Source organism: Molossus molossus, unplaced genomic scaffold (genome assembly GCF_014108415.1).
Source record: "Molossus molossus isolate mMolMol1 unplaced genomic scaffold, mMolMol1.p scaffold_m16_p_7, whole genome shotgun sequence".
In the NCBI taxonomy this organism is placed as follows: Eukaryota; Metazoa; Chordata; class Mammalia; order Chiroptera; family Molossidae; genus Molossus; species Molossus molossus.
In genome coordinates, this window is record NW_023425401.1 from 94,553,631 (window position 1) to 94,575,079 (window position 21,449).

Here is a 21,449-nt window from a genome sequence, read left to right on the forward strand (position 1 = left end):
CTGGACTTCGCCCCTGGGTGTTTGCAAAGCTTGGGGCTGGGGTTTTTGCCCACTCTCAGAATCCAGGAATCCGCCCCCGCCCCACCCCTCCAGGTCCCCAACAATCCTCCCTCCGAACAAAGAGCCCTGTGATCTTTATCACTGTCTTGGAACATACATGCCAAGTGTCTTGGGTAATAAAAATAAGACTATCAGCAAACATTTAGAGAATACTCAGTATGTTCTTGGTACTATTTTAAGCACTTTATGGTTATTAACTCATTTAATCTGTGTGTGTGTGTGTGTGTGTGTGTGATTTCTTTAACTGTTAGTAAAGCCCTCAAGGGCAGAGACTGGGGTGTCAGGTGTTTGTAGGCCCCAAATTCCTTGCACTCCAGGAATGTTTGCTAATTGACTCAGTGTGCCCTCCGGAGGTCCCATCCCAAACTGGTTACTCACATGCCCTTTCTCTTCAAATAGGGGGAAGATTTCCACCCCCTTCCTATTCCCTTGGGACGATGAGCACTGGTGAGTCACCTGGGGAGGCTTCAGGACCACTGGGACTTTCCTCTGACTGCTCATCAAGGACGGCACCTGCCACTGATGAGCAGAGGAAGGTGCAGGTGGGCTTTCTGAGCAGGAGGGGTGAGAGGCACCTGTGTGCGTTCATGGTGGCGGTCTCCTGATGGTGGATGATTTTGGTTTTCTTTCTTTTTTTAAAAAATTTTTTTCTTTATTGATTTTAGAGAGAGAAGAAGTGAGAGGGAGAGAGAGACAGAAACATCGATGAAAGAGAACATCGACTGGCCGCCTCCTGCATGCCCCCCAATGGGGATCAGGCCCACAACCTGGGCATGTGCCCTGACCAGGAATCGAACCAGCGACCTCTTGATGCTCAGCCACTGAGCCACACCAGCTGGACTGACTTTGGTTTTCTTTATTTGCTTTTCTGCATTTCCTACAACAAGCAAACGTTACGTTTTCACTCTCAAAAGAGGAATAAGAAATTTAAAATGCAAAAAAAAATTTTTTTAATCCTCACCAGAGGATATTCTTCCATTTTTGTTTAGGTAGAGTGAGAGAGAGGGAGAGAGACAGAAACATCAATGTGAAAGAGACACATTGACTGGTTGCTTCCCGCACAACCCTGCCCAGGGCCAGGGATGAATCGCAACTGAGGTACGTGATCTGGACCGGAATCAAACCCGTGACTTGTTGGTCTGTGGGCTGGCGCTCTAACCGCTGAGCAAAACAGGCCAGGGCTAAAATGCAAAATGTCTTAAAATCATTAACAAAATCAAATGTTCATGAGCATTTTGTTGAGCAGTGACTGTGGAGGTGAGTCCTAAGGGTGAGCACGGAGTCTCAGAACCAGCCTTCAGCAGGCCCCCCACCTGGTGGTCAGCGACCCGTCCGAGGGCCAGTGTCTGGGCCACACTCATGGATGAATATTTAATATCGTCCTGCCCAGAACTCATAATCTCTTCTATGAAAGGGAGGAAGATTCGAATGTGGGGCCAAGCCCCTTCCCCATGGCAGCAGCCCAGTCCAATCATGTGCTTTGTTGCTGGCTTTGCTTCTCTGCACACGGCTGAGTTCACGAGTGGGTTTACCCCTCTCCTGGCTTACCTGTTTCAACCTCCCAGCCGCTGGGTTAGCAATCTCTAGCTCCAAGTTCGTGTCCAAACTCTGGAGTGGAGATCCTGGGTCCTGGCCGCACATTTAAAAAATGCCAAGGTGTAGAGCGTCGGCCCGTGGTCCAGAGAGACCCAGGTTCAGTTCCCGCTAAGGGCACGTACCTCGGTTGCAGTTTGTCCCCGGCCCTGGTTGGGTCGTGTGGGTGGCAGCCACTCGATGTGCCCCTTTCATGTCGATGTTTCTCTCTCTCTCTCTCTCTCTGTTCCTCTCTCTCCCTCCCACTCTATCTGAACAAAAAATGGAAAAATGTCCTCAGGTGAGGATTAAAAAAAAAAAAAAAAAGCCAAGGCCTGAGTTGCATCCCCGACCAGGTAAATCAGAGTGTCGGGGTGAGCAGGTGTAGTTTCTAAGGCTCCCTGGGTGCTTTTGCTGTGCAGCCGGGGTTGAGGACCACGGAGGCAGCGGGCAGATGCAGAAAGGCCCCAACAGTGCAAAGGGCCAGGGTGGATTTGCTCGCCCTGCACGATGGGAGAGGACACACAGGTGAGAGCACACTTAGGTGGCCGCCCCCGGGGCTTGTGGCTGATGACAAGGTTGATCAGAAAGCTAGAACCTGTGCTCAAGGAGACAGGACCACTCAGCGTGGTGCCCACCATGTCCAACCCGTGCCAATTTGGACGTGGGTGTTGAAGTGCCGAGGGAGGTGATGACAGGTGGCACGAGGACCATCAGGCCAGTCTTTCCGGAAGAGGTTCAACAGGCAGTTTTGGGGGGAGAGTCCCTCACGGTGATAATCCCACTCTTCTGGTCCTTTAAGGGTTTTCGGCGAGGCCCCTTATCTGATGCACCAGCTCTTTGCGGCTGGGGCCCCGTGGGGTGTGGCCCGCCTCTGTTGGGTCCCTGCCGCAGCTCCCCGGACGCCCGGCAGGGCTCCCTGGGACAGATAAGAACCGTGTTGTTAGCACAGCTGTTTCTGCGGCACCAGCTTGTTTTCAAACCTACGGAAACTTGGGTGCGGAAGTGTGGTACATCCACCCGACTTCAGAGTTGGGCTTGGTTCCAAATCAAAGGAAATTTAGTCAGTTTTCCCAGACATAGGGACAAAAATAGAGTCGACAGGAACCTCAGAGGGTCTGCTGGGGTGCCAGGGTTACACCGAGAAAAACCAACTGGATCTTTGGTCTCAGTGCCGTCAAATGCCCTGTTGGCGCATGAAGTTTCGGCTTCCACAACCACCCTGGCATCTGCACACAGGTTCTTCGGAGACTGCTCGGAAGGTGATGTCTCACACGGCGGTCCTGTGCCTTCTGTGAACAGTGCTGCAGGTTCTGGGTGTTTTCTGAGCCTCTTTGGGGTGCATGGGGTTCCGATACACTATCCACAAGGTAAGGAGACTGTACCAGAGGGAAAAGAAGCGGGCTGGACATGTTTGCACAGAATGGACCCTGCCGATTTGTTCTGCAGGATTCAACCCTAGACCCTGCCTCAGGGCTCCCTGTCCTGTGTCAGCCCATCCTGTGGCGGAACTTGTTCTGCCTCAATGTCCCCAGCAGGACTGCACTGAGCCAGCGATGACATCATGTCCTTCCTCGCATTCTGGAGAGCGTGTTTTTACTGTCCCTGGGCCTTCCCAGCACCAGGTGCTCACACACAATGGCAGGGAGGGGGCCTCCAGCGCACAGGGCCTCTCAAGTCCGAGACCCCTCAGTGGGAAAGCAGACCTGCCCGGCCTGGCCTTCCCCACACAGTGAGCTGCGGCCAGAGCCCGAGCCTCCAGAAGCTGGAGCCGGGACAGCAGGAATGTGTCATCCGGCAGGGAAGGACCCCCCGCTCCAAGTCTGCGTGAGTCTGTCAGCGTGCCGTGCTGACGTGGCCGGGCTGGGCTAGGGTGGTCCTTGCAGACAGTGCAAACACCCCAGTTCCCCGGGGGGAGGCCCCAGAGAGCCGGGGCCCCTGGTTGGGTTGATGGTAAAGGGAAATGATGTAAGACGGCTGCACTGAACTCATGTTCTTTCACAATGAAAAATGCAGCGCAGTCCGGCCGGTGTGGCTCAGTGGTTGAGCATCGATCCCTGCACCAAGAGGTTGCCAGTTCGATTCCCGGTCAGGGCACATGCCCAGGCTGTGGGCCTGATCCCCAGTGGAGGACCTGCAGGAGGTGGCCAATCATTGTTCTCTCTCACCAATGTTTCTCTCTCTCCCTCTCCCTTCCTCTCTCTCTAAAATCAATAAAAACAAAAGAAAACAAAACAAATAACAACAACAAGGAAACGCAGCACGGCTGTGAGGGGCGAATGATCTGACCCCTCTGAGCTTCAGTTCGCTCCTCTGTGAAGTGGAAACGAGAAAGGACCTAGTTCACAGGGTGTGGCGAAGGTTCAGCTGAGAGGTTCCCAAGTGCCCAGAGAGCCCTGAGCACAGGAAACTTACTAAGGCTGAGAAACCACATTTTTCCTAAAAGGACACCTCGTTCTGAGCCGCCCTTCCTTCTCCCTTTTTCTGGTGCACCTCCTCAGAGCCCTTGAGGCTGGGCGTGGGATGGCTTTGTCCCTTGGAGACAAATGTGCCCCCGAGGAAGCGATTGTCCCGGAGACGTACAGTGAGTCAACAGCTGGGGTTCTCACCTTGCCTCTCCCTGCTGTGGTGTCCCTGCTAGTAGTGTCCCTGCCAGTGGTCTTCCTGCCAGTGGTGTCCCTGCCAGTGGTGTCCCTGCCCTGCTAGTGGTGTCCCTGCTAGTGGTGTTCCTGCCAGTGGTGTCCCTGCCAGTGGTGTCCATGCCCTGCCAGTGGTGTCCCTGCTAGTGGTGTCTCTGCTAGTGGTGTCCCTGCCAGTGGTGTCCCTGCTAGTGGTGTCCCTGCCCTACCAGTGGTGTCCCTGCTAGTGGTGTCCCTGCTAGTGGTGTCCCTGCTAGTGGTGTCCCTGCCCTGCTAGTGGTGTCCCTGCTAGTCGTGTCCCTGCCAGTGGTGTCCCTGCTAGTCGTGTCCCTGCTAGTGGTATCCCTGCTAGTCATGTCCCTGCTAGTGGTGTCCCTGCCCTGCTAGTGGTGTCCCTGCTAGTCGTGTCCCTGCCAGTGGTGTCCCTGCTAGTCGTGTCCCTGCTAGTGGTGTCCCTGCCCTGCTAGTGGTGTCTCTGCCCTGCTAGTGGTGTCCCTGCTAGTGGTGTCCCTGCTAGTGGTGTCCCTGCCAGTGGTGTCCCTGCTAGTGGTGTCCCTGCTAGTCGTGTCCCTGCTAGTCGTGTCCCTGCTAGTGGTGTCCCTGCCCTGCTAGTGGTGTCCCTGCTAGTGGTGTCCCTGCTAGTCGTGTCCCTGCTAGTGGTGTCCCTGCTAGTGGTGTCCCTGCTAGTTGTGTCCCTGCTAGTGGTGTCCCTGCTAGTGGTGTCCCTGCTAGTGGTGTCCCTGCTAGTGGTGTCCCTGCTAGTCGTGTCCCTGCTAGTGGTGTCCCTGCTAGTGGTGTCCCTGCTAGTGGTGTCCCTGCCAGCGGTGTCCCTGCTAGTGGTGTCCCTGCCCTGCTAGTGGTGTCCCTGCTAGTGGTGTCCCTGCCAGCGGTGTCCCTGCTAGTGGTGTCCCTGCCCTGCTAGTGGTGTCCCTGCCAGTGGTGTCCCTGCTAGCGCCCTGCACTGAGCTTCTGCCCGCGGCTGGGGCGCTGCCTCCACCTCGCGAGTGCCCAGCAGGAAACCTGCCCTATTGTCCCAGGGGAGAGGGAGGTTTTAGTAGGGATGAGGCAATCACTCTGGTTTTCTTTTTCTTTTTCAATCGAGGTATGATAAACATAGGACATTATATTTGTTTTAGGTGTATAACATAATTTGATATTTGTATACGTTGCAAAATGGTCACGACAATAAGTCTAGTTAATATTTGTCTCCATTCATAGTTACAAGTTTTTTTTTCTTGTGATGAGAACTTTTTTAAAAAAATCCTCACCCAAGGATATTTTTCCATTTAGCTTCAGATAGAATGGGAAGGAGGGAGGTGGAGAGAGAGAGAGAGAGAGAAAGAGAGAGAGAGAGAGAAACATTCATGTGAGAGAAACAGATTGATTGACTGCCTCTCGCACGACCCCAACCAGGCAGGGCCGAGGACCAAACTGCAACCAAGGTACGTGCCCTTGACCGGAATCAAACCTGTGATTCTTCGGTCCGAGGGTCAACACTATAACTGCTGTGCCAAACCAGCCGGGGTGTGATGAGAACTTTTAAGATTTACTCTTTTAGCAACTTTCAAATATGTAATACAGATTTATCAGTTATAGTCACCCTATGGTATGTTATCGCATCCCCATGACTTATTTATTTTCTATCTGGCAGATGGTACTTTCTGATCTCCATCTCCCATTCGATACCCCTGACCTCCCTCCACCCCAGCAGCCTCCAATCTGTTCTCTGTATGTGTGCTCTTGGGTCGTGTTAGTTTGTTTTTGTTTCCACCTATAAATGAGCTCATACAGTATTTGTCTCTCTCTGACTTACTTCACTTAGCATAATGCCCTCAAGGGCCACCCATGTTGTTGCAAATGCCAGGGTTTCCCCTTTTTATGGCTGAATAATGTTGCATTGTCTATACCACATTTATTTATCCATTCATCCATCGATGGACACTTCGGTTGTTTTCATGTCTTAGTTGCTGCAAATAGTGCAGTGAGCAAGGGGCATGCAGATGCTTTTGGAGTTAATATTTTTATTTTATTTGCATAAATACCCAGAAGCAGGGTTGCTGGATCCTACAGCAATCGCTGGTTTAGTCCCAGGAAAAAGCTTCTCTGTGGCTGAGCTTCGAGTCAAACAGATCCGAGTTTAAGTCCAGGCTCTCCGTGGGGAACACAGGTCCTTCTCCGAGCCCTGGTTTCTCATCTGCTGAATGGGGCCGAGAGCGCTAAAGCGTAGACTGTTGTAAGGGATCCACGTAGAACGTGCAGAGAACCTAGCAGAGGGCCCGGCAGAAGGAAGTCAGGGTGACGTCATTCCTGTGCCGCCAACTGGTAGGTGACCTGTGACGACAGGGACTAGGAACTCTCCCCACCTCACCCTTTACTGGAAACAGCAGCTCAAGATCTGATGGTGAGTCAGATGGGCCATCTTGGTGTGTAAGGAGTAACACTTCCTTCATTCAGTGGCTGTGTGTTCACTGAAAGCTTCCTCTGTACCAGGCACTGTTCAAGCAGCTCGGGAGACAGCAGGGAGCAGGACAGTCCCGTCCTCAGGGTGTTTGACCGTGCCGGACTGAGGCTAGGAGGTTGGGGGGTGGGGGACAGGGGATAGAGGGGAACCGTAACAAACCAGCAGAGAACAAGAATATAATGTAATTTCACGTAGAGGTGAGTGCTTTGAAGAAATGGAAACAGAACAAAGGGTAGACGGTGGCGGCTGCATGGGTGCTGTTCTAGACGGGGTGTGTGGGGAAGGCCTTTGGAAGGGGTGATCTTCGAGCAACATTTGATGGGGTGACCGAGTGGGCGGTGAGGACATTTGACAGGAGAGTTGTCCAGCCATTGCGAGCAGCCAGGTTGGAAGCCCTGAGGTGGAGAGGTCAACTGGCAGTTTCTGGAAAGGACATGGCCAGCAGCGCAGGCAGGTGAAGGCAGAGAGGGCGCGGGAGCTCAGAGCTGGGCCACACTGCGGCCCCAGAGCCTCTCTCCAGGCTGTGCCCTGCATGCCTCCGCAGGGGGCCAGCTGCCTGCGTGCGTGCGTGTGCGTGCGTGTGTGTGCCTGCGTGTGTGTGCCTGCGTGTGTGCATGTATGTGTGTGCCTGCGTGCATGTGCATGTGCATGTGTGCGGGGTATCAGAGGGCAGCAGAAAGCTGACTGTGGTGAACTGCGTATTTTTTTAAATTAGGATGATGGCAGGCAGCTGTCACCGGTTTCTCCTTATTTATTTATTTTGTTCCTGGTTTGCGATGACCCTTGCTGGTGCTATTTGCTGATGCCAGGCAATCTGTTCTGAAAGCACAGCAGGGCCCAGCTGCTCCCCAGGGGCCAGCCCTGGTTCGCGACCAGCTCGTCAGTGCCCAGGAAGTAGCAGGTGGCCAGGGCAGTGCCCTCCACCCGGTCATCAGGACCCCGATAGCGGAGAAGCACTGAGCTGACTGCTGTTTCATCCTCCGTGATGTGGTGCTCACGTCATTGCAGCCCAGCAACCACCTTCCGGGCTGGGCCAGGTGCGGGGTACAAACCCCGGTGGGCGTGGGGCGGGTGGCAGGCTCACAGCTGTTCTGATGGGTTTTTACACCTTTTAAGTTCCCACACTGCTAGAACAAGGGTGAACACAGATGTCTCCCCGCAAGGAGCATGGACCTGACCAGCCTCTCAGCTGACTGTCCAGTGCACCTGAGTGAAGGAGGATCGTGGCCACCGGATAGGCCAAGCACAAGCCGTACAGTGGATTGAAAACAACTTTCCTGAACGTTCCTCTCTGAGCTGCAACCGCGTGCCGCTCACTCTGCCCCCGCTCGCCCAGGCAAGGCCATTCCTGCTGGCTCCCCCGAGGGTTTCATCTCTGAACCACCGCGGGCGGCTAGCCCACCGTCGCCCTCCAGGGCCCGTTCTTATTTTCTTTTATCCTCACCCGAGGACATTTTTGCATTTTTTGTTCAGATAGAGTGGGAGGGAGGGAGAGAGAGAGAGAGAGAGAGAGAGAAACATCGATGTGAAAGGGACACATCGAGTGGCTGCCACCCCCACGACCAACCAGGGCCGGGGACAAACTGCAACCGAGGTACATGCCCTTAGTGGGAATGGAACCCGGGTCTCTCCGGACCGCAGGCAGACGCTCCAACCGCTGAGCCAAACTGGCCAGGGCCAGGGACCCATTCTTGCACATATCTCCGGGCCTTGGGGTTTGCGTTCCTCAGGTCCCCGTGTGGACGGCTCCCCCTGCCCCCACACACCACTTCGTGTGACAACACGTGGTTTCCTATGGAGTTCTGGCCTACTTGTTCCTATGAACATCCCTCCCCCCCCCGTCCCAGCCCTAACTCTGCTCCAGGGTCTCCTGGCAAAGCCCCGTGGTCTCGGGGGGCTGTAATGGCCCCCAGTGGCCCACAGCTTCCAGGTGCAACCCTGTGCTTCTCAGACCCCAACTTTCTTTGGTCCCAGTGACTGCTGGTGTCCCTTCCCCGTCAGCATCTCAGCTCCCCCTTTCCAGCTCTGGGGAAGTAGGGTGACTGTGCCCCTCCCAGAGGCTGGGGCAGAGCAAGAGCAAAGGAGGAGAGGAGGTGGACCAGGCCTTGGGGTTGGGGGAAGTCTCCCAGTTCTGTGGCGGACCGAGCACCCCGGGACAGACCACGTGGTGGCCTGCTAGGAGCCCCAGCATGTGTGTGATGGGCCTGGGGCAGGAAGGGGTGAGTAAGACCAGACCCAGAGCCTGGATTCCTCCTGGGCATCCATGGAACGGTGGTGGTGTGGAGCGGGGGGCAGCATGTCCCTGATCGCGCCCAGTGCCCATTTCCCTTTGCCTCTCTGGGGCCGGGCTCAGTCCCCGCCGCCTGCCCACTTTGTCGGCCTGTGCCGGGCCGGCAGGGTAAGACTGGTTGGCCCTAAGAACGGGGGCTCCTGAGAAAGTCCGTTCTGGCGGAGGGTGTGTCCCGGGGGTGGCTCCAAACTTCCGTTTTAGAGTTTCTCCTTGAACTGGACAGCGACTCATCCAGAACAATGACGTGGTCCCAGGAGCATGCACGGGCCGGGCAGCCAGGCCTCCGGGTCACGGGGTGTGGGGGTTCAGGAAAGACCTCAGAGGGCCGACCCTGATGATGTCGACCCGCTGTGGTTCGGAGCAGAGCAGAGCCTGGGGAGGGCGGTGGCTGCAAGAGAAATAGAGATGCAGTGGGTGGGGGAGACGGCAAGTCCCTGACAACAGGGGCCCAGCACCAGGAAGGCACATTCCTGTCATGCAGCCAGCTCTCTGGGGGTGTGAGGGGGGCAGAGGAGAGGGCAGAGAGAATCAGAGACTAGAGTCAAGAAGGAGCCGCATTCACCCCTCCCACCCCTTGAGAGCACAGATGAGGAAACTGAGGTCCACCCACCGAGGTGAGGGCTGGGCTCCCTGTCGCCCAGCATGGAGAGGTCGAAGGCCCTGCAGCCAAGCTCCTGGGATCAAGGCTCTGCTCCCCCCACCCCAACCCTTCAGACACTGCCTGGGGGTGTGATAAACTTGAACTAGAAAGCTGATTGGATGGGGTTTCCTGGGGGGGACACAGAGGTCACAGCAAGGGACAGCAGTGGACTCCTGGCAGATCTGATGGAGCCTGGGAGGTTCTCATTTCTCTCTCCTTTCACCGCCTGTGTTCTTCTAGCTTGTGTCTTATGGCCTCTCTTTCCTCTCCCCTCACCCGGTTGAGCATTGATGAAGGCAAGGAGCCTGTATTTCCCTCATAATCCATTAGATCCTAGTCGCTGTGTTTTGTAGTCACCAACCACAGACTGAGGTAGCAGAGTGGAGAGCAAATGAACCAGAAGATAGTGCTTCAAAGCTTCCACCCTTGAAGAGCGTGGAACCCACAGATGTTCATGGACTAGCTCAGTATGTGCTGGGTTCTGGGCTCAACACCGAGTTACAGGGATGAGGGAACAGGGTCCCTGTCCTCAGCTTGCTGTTTAGTGGGAGAGACTGACAACTACACAAATAACTGTTATTAAAAAAGTGTTAGAGAGGCTGGGGTGAGTGATCAATAGTGACGTAAGCGATGTGTGGTGGGCAGGAACTGGTTCATCTCCCTTCCTTCTTCCTACCTTCCTTCTTTTCCTCCTCTCTCCCTCACTCTCTCCTTCTTTTTTCCTGCCTTTGTCCTTTCCACAGGTCTGGATGTGTCTGTTGAGCCCTGGACCTTCATTTCCAGCTTCTTGCCAGATACTTCCACCTGGATGCCCCGCACTAAGCCAGTCTGCTCTTCCCGCAACCGGCTTCTCCGGATTTCCTGTCTCAGGTGAATGCTTTGCGTTGTGGCCCCCCCAGAAACTTCAGTGTTGTTTTCAGCTCCTCCTCTTCCCCATATAAACAGGGGTGTGTGAGGACCTACCTCCCAAACTGTCTCCAGTCCGCCAGTCACTCCGTCTGTCCACACGGCTGTGATGAACACGGGCTCTCCCCGTCCACGGCAGGGGTCTCCTGCCCTGTTTCCCAATGCACAGCCCTGCCGTGGACGTTTCTAGGACACAAATCAGATGATCGGACAGCACGTATATTGCAATCATTCTGTACCAGGCACCATTCTAAGTGCGTTATAAAGATTAACTCATTTTATCCTCCTAACAGTTTTATGAGGTATGTGGATTATAATCCTATCTCATTGACTTGACGATGTCATCGACTATAAGATGCACCTTATTTCTATAGCACTAAGAAAGAAAAATTATAACCCAATGCTTTTGTATCACTTAAAGCTTTTATTTTCTATTTAATGTAAGAGATCGTTTAGACTCTCTTAGACATGGGTTTTCAAAATCATAAATCTATCTGGTGCATACGGAAAAAATTATAAATGAAATAAATCAGTCCGGGGAGTCTTAAAATGTCCTCCTCTCCAGAGTTCCACCCTTCTGGATTGTTCTCAAACGCTGAGCCATCGGCCATATCTATGTTTTTTCCCCACATAATAGTCTCTGTGCCATTAAAACTAATGAGTATTTCTTCAAGCTTTTCTTCAGAATGAGTGACATCATGTAATTTTTTAAATTTAATTTTTCTCTTTATTGATTTTAGAGAGGAAGGGAGAGGGAGAGAGAGATAGAAACATCGATGAGAGAGAACATTGATTGGCCGCCTCCTGCATGCCCCCCACTGGGGATTGAGCCCACAACTTGGGCATGTGCCCTGACCAGGAATCGAACCAGCGACCTCTTGGTGCATGGGTCGACGTTCAACCACTGAGCCACACTGGCTGGGCTGTGTAATTTTTGATATGCACGCACAGCTGATGACAACTGTGTTAACATGTGTGGGTGCCCTGGCCAAGTAGCTCAGTGGGTTAAAGTACTGTCCCTATGCACCAAGGTCATGGGTTCAATCCCCAGTCAGGCACGTACAAGAAGCAACCAATGAATGCATAAACAAGCAGAACAACACATCGATGTTTCTCTCTCTCTCCCTTCCTCTTTCTCTCTCTCAAATCAAGTAAGTAAACTTAAAAAAATGTGTGTGGGGGAAAAAGTACATCTTATTCCATTTAACAGATGAGAAAACCGAGGCACGGAGAGCTAAGCCATCTCTCTCAAGGCCACACAGCCGGAGAGCAGCTGAGCTGGGACTTGAACCTAGGCTGTCAGCCTTTGGGGTCTGTGATTTACTCGCAAACCTTTTCTGGAAACTCTCCCTACAGTGAGTGAGACCCAAACTCTCATCACAGCATTCAAGTGCTCTGTGACCTGGTCCTGTTTGCTTTTCCAGCCTCACCAGCTCCCAGGTGGTCTGTGCTCTAGGAGCTCTGCTGTATCCTGGGCTCGCACCCACGTGCTTGCCTGTGCGAGGTGGCTCAGACACCACCCGGGCTGAAGGCGTGGCTGGGTGCCACCTCCTAGGGATAGCCCCGGCCCCTTGCTGGGCCCCTCACAGAATTTGATTAGTTAAAGGCCCACTGGCAGCCGACTGTGATTGGCCCCTGACTGGTGGTGGCTCTGCTGAAAAGCCTGGGGTCTCGTGGGGGTGGGGGCGGGGGGGCGGCTTCCGCCTGGTGCCTCCGTCTCAGCACAGTGCTCCACCCGGACTTGACTATACCAACCTCCCTGCCTCCCGCCTGGGCGGACAGGAAACCCAATGGTTTGAGAATCATTCGGGAGATCTGGGTGTTCTATAGTTGTCACTTGAATGCTAACCAGCTGGGGCCTCACCGTTGGTAAAAGTAATATCCTGTCCGTGGGGGTGTGTTCCTAGCTTCATACTGAGTTGCAGGAAAACCCCTGATTTGGCATGTTCCAACCTAGAATACCACCCTCCCGCCTCAGACCTCCTCCCACCTAACGACCCATGGGACACAATGACTCAGGCATTGCTGGCTGCAGAACTCAGGGTGTCCAAGTGTGTGTGTGTGTGTGGACACACATGCAGGGTGGGGCAGAAATATTGTCAGCCGGACAGACTTCATTTCTGCTAACACCCCATTTCCTGCCCAGGCCACTGTGGCTCTGTTGGTTGAGCATGATCTATGCACCCAAAGGTCGCTGATTGGATTCCCAGCGAGGGCATGTGCCTAGGTTGCGGGCTCAGTCCCAGGTTGGGTACATGCAGGAGGCAGCCAATTGACATTTGTTTCTCTCTTGCATGGGTGTTTCTTTCTCTCTCACTCTCCCTTCCTCTCTCTCTCTCTCAAATCAATAAAAACATAGTTTTTAAAAATCCCATTTCCCGTGGATGATGGGTTTTGTGGAGTCTGCAGGAGCCTCTTCCCAGTTCCTGCCCTGGGGCTGAGCCCGCTGCCCCAGCAGGAGACGCGGGCCAGCTGGCTCCTTCTCCAGCAGTGCTCCTCCATGCCGGCTGGCAGAGCCGTGTGGGAGACGAGGAGGAGGAATGTTCCAGGCCTGCTCAGATATTAAAGACATCTCAAGATAATGAGGCACAGGGAAGAACAAAGAGACAGAAAAGCAGCAAAATTAAAAAATGCCTCCCCCTGTTTGACCAGTGGGCCCAGGCAGAGGCCCTTGGCAGACAGACAGAAGAGGGAATTTCTGGCTGCATCCGGCTGAATGGAGGGTCTCTGGTGTCCGTGAGGGCGTAGGAAATGCCACAGCGGCCTGACTGTGTCCCTGATAAGGAGTGTCCTGCATTTGTGGGTGATCATTCTCCCTAATGTCACCCTTAAGATCAGGGATTTGGCCTCCAAATTCCATTTTGCACTAATATCCCACAGTGGACACACTCTGTGATTTTATGTAAAACTTTTGGTACCAGTTTATGTACCTACCTGGAACTGTCTCCTCGGAGTATTGATTACTCAACTAGTATTTTCTTTCCTTGTTCTTTTATTTTATTTTTTTATCCTCACCCGAGGACATTTTTCCATTTTTTGTTCAGGTAGAGTGGGAGGGAGAGAGAGAGGAACAGAGAGAGAGAGAAACATCGATGTGAAAGGAACACATCGAGTGGCTGCAACTGAGTTACGTGCCCTTAGCGGGAACCGAACCCGGGTCTCTCAGGACCGCAGGTCAATGCTCTAACCGCTGAACCAAACCGGCCAGGGCTCTTTCCTTGTTCTTAAAGAACCTGTTTCTCAGCAGTCTCCTGGTGCACTGGAACTTGGAGAACCAGCCAGCCATACCGTTGATCATAGTCATCCTTGTTTGGAAAGATTAAGTATATGTATTAATGTAATGCTGACATGCTTTGGTTAAGAAGCATTTTGTCTGTGTTGTAAATTCAGATATTCGCACTTGGGGTCAAGCCACTTCCCTTCTCTAGGATCCATGATATGTGAAAGAGAATTTGTTTAGCCTTCTTGGGGGACAGTTTGTGTTGAGGTGGAGAGTAATTCTTTAGGTGTTAGTTTATTAGAAAAATGAACTTATGCTGAGTTACGAATCACTGGCAAACACAAAATCATGACGGTTTCCTGTTGGGGACCCCCCTGCGCGCCGTGGCTGGGGGAGGCACGCCCGCGCACCCCGTGGCTGGGGAAGCACACCTACAAAACGTGAGGAGTCATTGCATGGAAGAGAGGGAGTGGTGGGTAGGGTGGGTATTTTCATTTTTTCCTCCCACCTCATTTAACTTTCTGCCCCCAGTCCTTGAACTTGGGAGAGAAACTCTCAGACATCAGCTGCCTTGTTCACGCCTCCTGCCCTGAGTGTTCATCACCTCCCCCCACTCAATATTTGGTAAAGGGATAGGATATCAACCCAGGGCATGGCAAGATCAAGGTGGTTTTTAAGAAAAAGAACCCTCTGACCTCTCCTTTGCCAAAGTGATTACAGATGAAAGCGTGCTCAGGCCAGGGCCATATGTGTCTGAGAAATTGTAAGTGTTGGCTTTCACACGTTTTCTTTGTAGTGTGCGAACCTCGGGATGTCCTGGGATTTGAGGTTGATGGCAGCGGCCTCTGGAAGGTGCTTTGATGTTCTTCTACCCAGAGACTGTCGTAGAGCCTTTTCATGCAGAAAGTCTAGAATGGCTTCGAGTTGGCGTCTGCCTGTCCTGTAAGCGAGGAGCTGATGTGAGTATGGGATGGTGACCCAATGCTGTCGTAGTTGTTGATCGGAATGAAAAAGAAACTTCCTATAAAAGAGTTTGGTCTTGGCCCCTGTCCTGACTAATGTGGTCTTGAACTACCAGAAGAGAAGATGATCGCCAAGGAGCATGTGGGGTGCGGGGGCTCCCCGCCCAGCGTAGGTGAGGGTCTGTAACCCCAGGTGGGGTTCTGAGGTTCTGGAGAGAAAGCACAGGGGGCATGAGGAAGGGCTGCAGGGAGGCCCAGTTGCAGCACAGACGGGAGGAGATTCCATGGCTCCAGGAGCCCAGAGCTAGCTCAGGGTCGGCGTGCACGGGCATCAGAGATGGCTCCTGGAAAGGTCATGTCCAGCCTGTGTGGCTCAGTGGTTGAGCATCGACCCATGCACCAGGAGGTCACTGGTTCGATTCCTGGTCAGGGCACATGCCAGGTTGTGGGCCAAATCCCCAGAGGGGAGCATGCAGGAGGCAGCCAATTTATGTTCTCTCTCATCGATGTTTCTCTCTCTCTCTCTCTCTCCCTCTCCAATAAAGAAAAAAAATTAAAAAAAAACAAAACAAACAGGTCATGTCCAACCTCAAGTTAAAGGACAGATCCTGGTGGCAAAAGACCTTGCTTCTGCATGAATTTAAAAGGCTGGAAGACCATTGGGTGTGGGCGAGGGCCAAGTCCACATGGTCCAGAGGGGGAATAAAACCCTGAGGCTGGGCTGGTGGCGGGGGCCCGAGGACAGGAGGGGAGAATTAGGGGAGCAGCCTGGAAGCAGGTATGGGATTCTTTAACCTAGAAATGCACAAGGGCTGCCCTCACCTCCCTGCCACGGGGCCTGCGGCCAGGTTCTTCCTTGTCCTGGAGGATAGGCCCATGCTCAGCTGGGCGCTTGAGCCGGGAGGAAGCCTGGGGACCACTCATCCGCCTCCTCCCTCATTTTATTTATTTATTAAAAAAATTTTTTTCCTTTATTGATTTTAGAGAGAGAGGAAGAAAGAGATAGAAACATTGATGAAAAAGAACACCGATTGGCCGTCTCCTGCATGCCCCTCACTGGGGATCAGGCCCACAACCTGCGCATGTGCCCTGCCCTGGAATCGAGCCGGCGACCTCTTGGTGCAGGGTCGATGCTCCACCGCTGAGCCACGCCGGCTGGATGCACCTCCTCTTACTGTTGGGAAACTGATACCCGAGAGAGGAAGTGTCCTCTTCCAGCTCACACTGCTAGTGGCCCGCAGCTGCTGACCCTCGGACTGTCGCTCTTTGCCCTGAACCATCTGGTCTCCCAGGGGCCAGCCTAGAGCGGCGGCTCCTCAAGCAGGCATGACCCACTCTGTGCCAGGGCTCGGGCACTCCAGGCAAGGTAGGGCCATTGTTTCTGGAAACATGCCATTGGAATGAACATGCGGCCACCTGGAGAGAAGGTCCTTCTCTCTCCTAGTATGAGAACTTCTGAAGACTCAGTATTTAAGTTCAAGGAATGAATGTCTAAGAAAGAACACTTTTTTAAATCCTCACCTGAGGACATTTTTGCATTTATCTTCAGATAGAGCAGGAGGGAGAAAGGGAGAAAGAGAGAGAGAGAAACATCCATGTGAGAAACACAATGACTAGCTGCCACCCACACAACCCCCACAGGGGCCGGGGATTAACTGCAACTGAGGTACGTGCCCTTTGCAGGAACCAAACCCGGGACTCTCTAGTCCACGGGCCGATGCTTTAACTGCTGAGCCAAACCTGCCAGGGCTAAGAAAGACTACCCTCGATGGTGCCCTCAAGCATCTGCCCAGTCCTGGACTTTTGTAATGATGCTGGCACAAACCCTGAGGCTAAGTTAGGGTAGCTTGTCCATGCACACCTCGTGCCTGACATGGCCACATCCACACGGGCTGGGAATCAGATCAGCTTGGACACGTCTTAGAGGGCAGAGAACAGGGTGCAGAGCAGACAGGAGGGCCTGTGCCTCACAGGCCTGAGCCCTGCAGAGCAGCCTGGGGCTTGTGGGAGAACAGCAGAGGGTTGGGGAAGAGCCTCAGATGAACCTGCTGACCAGTTTCCTTGCTGTGGGCCCTGCAGGCCACTCTGCGTAAGCGCTTGCAGGACGCCAGACTGATCCTACTCCCCAGAGCCTCCCTTATCACAGCAGCAACGCCAGAGCTGCTGAGAGCAGGTACCTGGAACCAAGGCCCCAGGTCACATTCCTCTCATAAGTGGAATAACACAATGGCCCCTTTAAACTCCTTTATTAATTGACTGTGCTGCAGAGAAAGCAGTCCATCACCCCGTCGCCTCACCCCCTCCTTCTCAGGGCCCTGTTTATGACCTGATGAGGTTGGGCTGACACGATGATGAAGGGCAAAGCCCCCACCCCTTTCAAGCTCCCAAGTGGGGGCTGTGTCGGTGCTGCCTCTACTGTTTAGAGAAAATTCAAGTGGACTGATGAGCTCCCGTTCCTGGTACCACTCGGGGAGTGATGTCAAACGGAGTTGGGGGGGAGCCTGGAATTCCGGCAGCCCCTCGCCCCCAGCCTCCCTCTCTAGACGCTGACAGGGCAAGTGATGCGCTCTTCCCCGGAGAGAGAAACACTGTTGCCCCGAGAAGGGACCCCCGGGCCTCAGTGTTCCATAGGTTGGGGCGGTCGGGGGGCGAGCCCAGAGTCCGCGGGAGCCGGGGGTGAATCCCTGAGCATCCGCGTGGCTGGCACTGGGTCTCGGCGCTGGGTGGGCGGGCTGCTCTAGGTCAGCCCTGGCATCTGGGTCAGCCTTGGCGTTGGCAGGAAGCAGCTCCAGTTCCCGGTCACCTCTCGGGCCCCCGAGGCGCAGGATATGGACTGGCGGGAGCTATGGAGGTGGGAAGAAGGGGGGAGGATGGTGGGAACAGAGCCCAGGGTGCTGGCTAGGAAGCCAGCCCTGCCCGAGGGGGGGTCCCAGGACAGCTGGGGCCACGGCCTATTCATGGGCACAGCTTCACAGGGGTTCGGGAAAGGTTGATTAAGCACCAACAATAATTTACAATATTTATTGAGCATTATGTGGTTGGCACTGTCTTAAATGCTTTGTATAAACTGTCTCTTTGTTCTTGTAACAATCTTCTGAAAGACTTTTTTTTTTTTTTTTTTGCTGGCAAAGTAATTGAAGGGCAAAGAAGCCGTGTAACTTGCCTGAAGTCACAGGCTGGTGGAGCTGGCTTCTAGCTCATGCTCTTTCCAGAGTCCCAGGCTTTTAACCCGTCCACAGGTCTCTTTTGATTTGAATGAGTCTGTCCCTGAGCAAACGTGAGAAACAATGTCACAAGTCAGTATTGTTAATGAGATGAGAACGTGATGATCAATGGGTACATCGTGAGCCAGGCAGAGGGCCAGCCCCAGGGAGACATGCTTCCTGTTTGGACAGGGGGCTGATGTCAGCTGTTTGCCCGCAGACCCGCCCTGTCCGTCTCTCTGCCCCAGAGAAACACCGAGGCCTCCCTTGCTCCCTGGTTACCAGTTGGGTCTGGCCAAGGGGAAGCTCTGGTAGGAGATCAGTAGATGGCACAGTGGGGACTTGCTCCCTCCCTGGGGGCTGTGGATGGAAAGTCAGGACCTGTCCAGCAGACCCAATTGATCTAGGATCCAGGGATCGTGCTTCCTCTCACCCCCATCCAAGGGGTGTGACAGGTGTCCTGTTACGGGCCCTGAGGTGCGGCCCTTCTGGTTCCTCTCTGGCCTGTCCACACCTTTGTAAATAGACGCAGTGTGTTTAAAACTCAGTGGGCCCAGTCAGAGTGCGCTCTCTGTTTCCCGCCGGGATGGATACAAATAGCAGGACCTATAGATAGAAAATAACCAGTGGAGCGGGTCGTGCTCGGCAGGGGAGTGAGTGCCGGAGGAGTCTAGGGGAGGGAACCAATGTCCCTGCGGCCTGGGGCGGGCAGGGAGGCCTGCACAAAGGGACCTGGGACCTTGAAGGGCGGTGGGAGCTGAGATGACTCTGTGCGGCAGAACTTAGCAGAGCGGAAGCGCGTGCTTGGCGAGGCTTGGCATTCAGCCAGACGTCAGCCCCTCCCGGCCAGGGCCCCGGGGGCCTCTTGGATTGTTAGGGTACAGGCACACTGCGCTGGGACGTCCCTCCGGGGAGCCCCTGTGCTCTTTGCAGCATTCACACGGCGCTTCTCACGTGTGGGCAGGTGCACAGCTATGAGTGGACACATCTTTTTTTTTTTTTTTTTTTTTAATAGTTTATTGATTTTTCAAGAGAGAGGAAAGGAGGGAGGAGAGAGAGAGAAACATCAATATGAGAGAACATCGGTTGGCTGCCTCCTGCACACCTCCGACTGAGGATCAAGCCCACAACCTGGGCATGTGCTCTGATTGGGAATCGAACTGGCGACCTCCTGGTGCAGGGGTCGACGCTCAACCACTGAGCCGCAGTGGCCAGGGCTGAGTGTACATATCTCAGCTCCTTAGTAGATTCCAGTAAAGCATCCTTACACCCCCACTCCCAGCACCCAAAACTATGCTTTGCATACAGCAAGGTCTAAATAAATATTTATTGACCGAATACATGAACGAGTGAGTGAATTTAATTTGGTCAGTGTTTGAACATCCGACGTGCTCAGCACTCTGAGAAATACAGGAGTACAGAGGTGGAACCCCCTTATTTAGGAGCGCTAGGCAGGTGCAGCAGCCACCACACAGTGACCACCCCCAAGCCTGCTTAAAGCCAGCGACAGTAAGAGTCCGGAGGAAAGAGTCCAGGGCGGGTAACTGCCCCGGAACAGGCGTGGTGGGTCACAGAAAGCGCCTCACGGAGATGGCACGTGAGTTGAGTCTGGATTTTGCCTACTGCAAAAAGGACGGAAGGACATTCTAGGCAGCAGTACAGCGTGGAAAAAAGAGACGCGGATGGCATGATTAGGGAAAGACCGCTGTGGCCTTGCTGCAGAGTGGGGTGCTTTGGGGAGTGCTGGGAGCAGACGAGGTGGTCAAGGTCAGGGCAGGAAGGACTGAGGGCTACGGGCAGCCATGGATGACTTGGGAGTACGAAAGGAACGTGATCAGATCTGTTTGGAGAAAATACCTCTGGTGGTAGGCGTTGGAAGTTTGGGTTGCCCTTTGAGAAATGCTGTTGTAATTTAGGCGACAGGTGACAAAAACTTGAGTGAGGGTCGTGGTGGCGGGGATGGTGAGGGGAGCATCCAAGCGAGAGACATGTTGAAAATCGCAGATGACGTCGTGTGACCTCATGGGAAGTGAGCACGGATGAAGTCAAAGGTGATGGACGTCTGGCTGCCAACTGATGGGGCTTTTAAGGGGGAGGGGAATGCAGGAGAAGGAGCCAGTCTGGGGATGGAAACAACTACTTTCATGTCCGTCGAGCAGTGCTCGAGGGGACTGTGGGACATTCCCTGAGCAGGACCTTGATGAGGGCAAAGGGTGTGGTTCTGGCTCCATCAGCAGAGGGCTGAGGGTTACAACCCAGGGGAGTGTAGGGCAAGAGGACCAGTAACTGAAAAATGAGCCTTCAATACCCCAACTTGGGGTCAGAGAGAGACAAGCCCAGATGGGCTCATTGAAACTCGGAGAAGAGCAAATGATTATCCCAGAGTTTGAGAACACAGGAAGCTTCCCCCAACTGAAATGGGATCATTTTTTTAAAAAAATATTTTTTCTTTATTGATTTTAGAGAGAGGAAGGGAGAGACAGAGAGATAGAAACATTGATGAGCGAGAACATTGATTGGCTGCCTTTTGCATGCCCCCCACTGGGGATCGGGCTCACAGCCTGGGCATGTGCCCTGACTGGGAATCGAACCTGCGACCTCTTGGTGCATGGGTCGATGCTCAACCACTGAGCCACACCAGCTGGGTATCATTTTTATGTAAACCATTATGGTGGTCAAGGAAAACATTGACTCTCCCTCTCGAGTTCTGCCATTTGGGGCCGATGGAGAGAGGTGTGTGTCAGGGCTAGGAGCTGAGAAAGAGTTCAGAGGTCCCAGATGGGCCTTGATTGACAGCAGTGTAATAACTGCGTGTCTTCAGACCCCGGGTGCACAGGCTGCACAGTGCCAGGCGGGCACAGGGGCCCCTGCTGCCACACCAGAGGAGTAGACCGCCTGAGCTCTCTCCGTGGTTCTGCCCGTCATTAGTGACACCAGAACCTCATCTCCACGCTTCAGCTGTCTCCTATGTAAACGGCGCCTGGCTCTCCTGAGCTGCTTAGGAGGCGGAAGCTGATGGCACTGTAAATACCCTACATTACAGAGAAAGAACAGCTTGTAACTCAGGGCAATGAATGCCCATGTTCCTCCTTAAGTCACAGTTCTCAGAGGCAAACAGTCTGGGGTGCTCGTCTGTATTGACTCCATCTTACGGTTGGAGGAAGTGAGGCTTGGAGCAGACAGAATTAGGACCCCCACCCCACAGAGCTGGCTCAGAGCACTTCTCAGTTCCTCTGGGTGGGGGTGCTGTGTCCACGCCCCTCGTCTTTCCAAGTGTGGCCCTGTGGAAATGCCAGCTTGTCCCAGTGAGCAGATGTTCAGAAGACCCTGTGCAGAGTGTGCGGTCACAGGCCTCCCTCGGAACGGTCCTGGTCTGAGCCCTGAACCCCACTGACCACAGCAAAGTTTAATGACACCCTAAGGAGAAGTTAACTCCACATAGAAAACCCCCATCACCCATGAATTTTTTTTTTAAATATGTTTTTTTTAAAAAAAA

The 21,449-nt window shown here is 53.6% G+C and overlaps 1 long non-coding RNA gene across 5 annotated transcripts in view; it reads left to right on the forward strand.

Annotated features, from left to right (window-relative positions):
• The first annotated feature begins 2,489 nt into the window (after nt 1-2,489).
• The window catches only part of LOC118620401, a 42,001-nt gene continuing 23,041 nt past the window's right edge, over nt 2,490-21,449 (forward strand). The window contains exons 1-5 of one of the 5 annotated variants that reach the window (XR_004957402.1): nt 2,492-3,002; nt 10,016-10,129; nt 10,406-10,532; nt 14,585-14,747; nt 15,735-15,785. This is a non-coding gene — a long non-coding RNA (uncharacterized LOC118620401). Of the gene's footprint in view, nt 3,003-3,081; nt 3,460-3,648; nt 3,696-10,015; nt 10,130-10,405; nt 10,533-14,584; nt 14,748-15,734; nt 15,786-21,449 lie in introns of those variants that run through there. The other 4 variants (XR_004957401.1, XR_004957400.1, XR_004957404.1 and 1 more) reach the window with 4 other exon arrangements.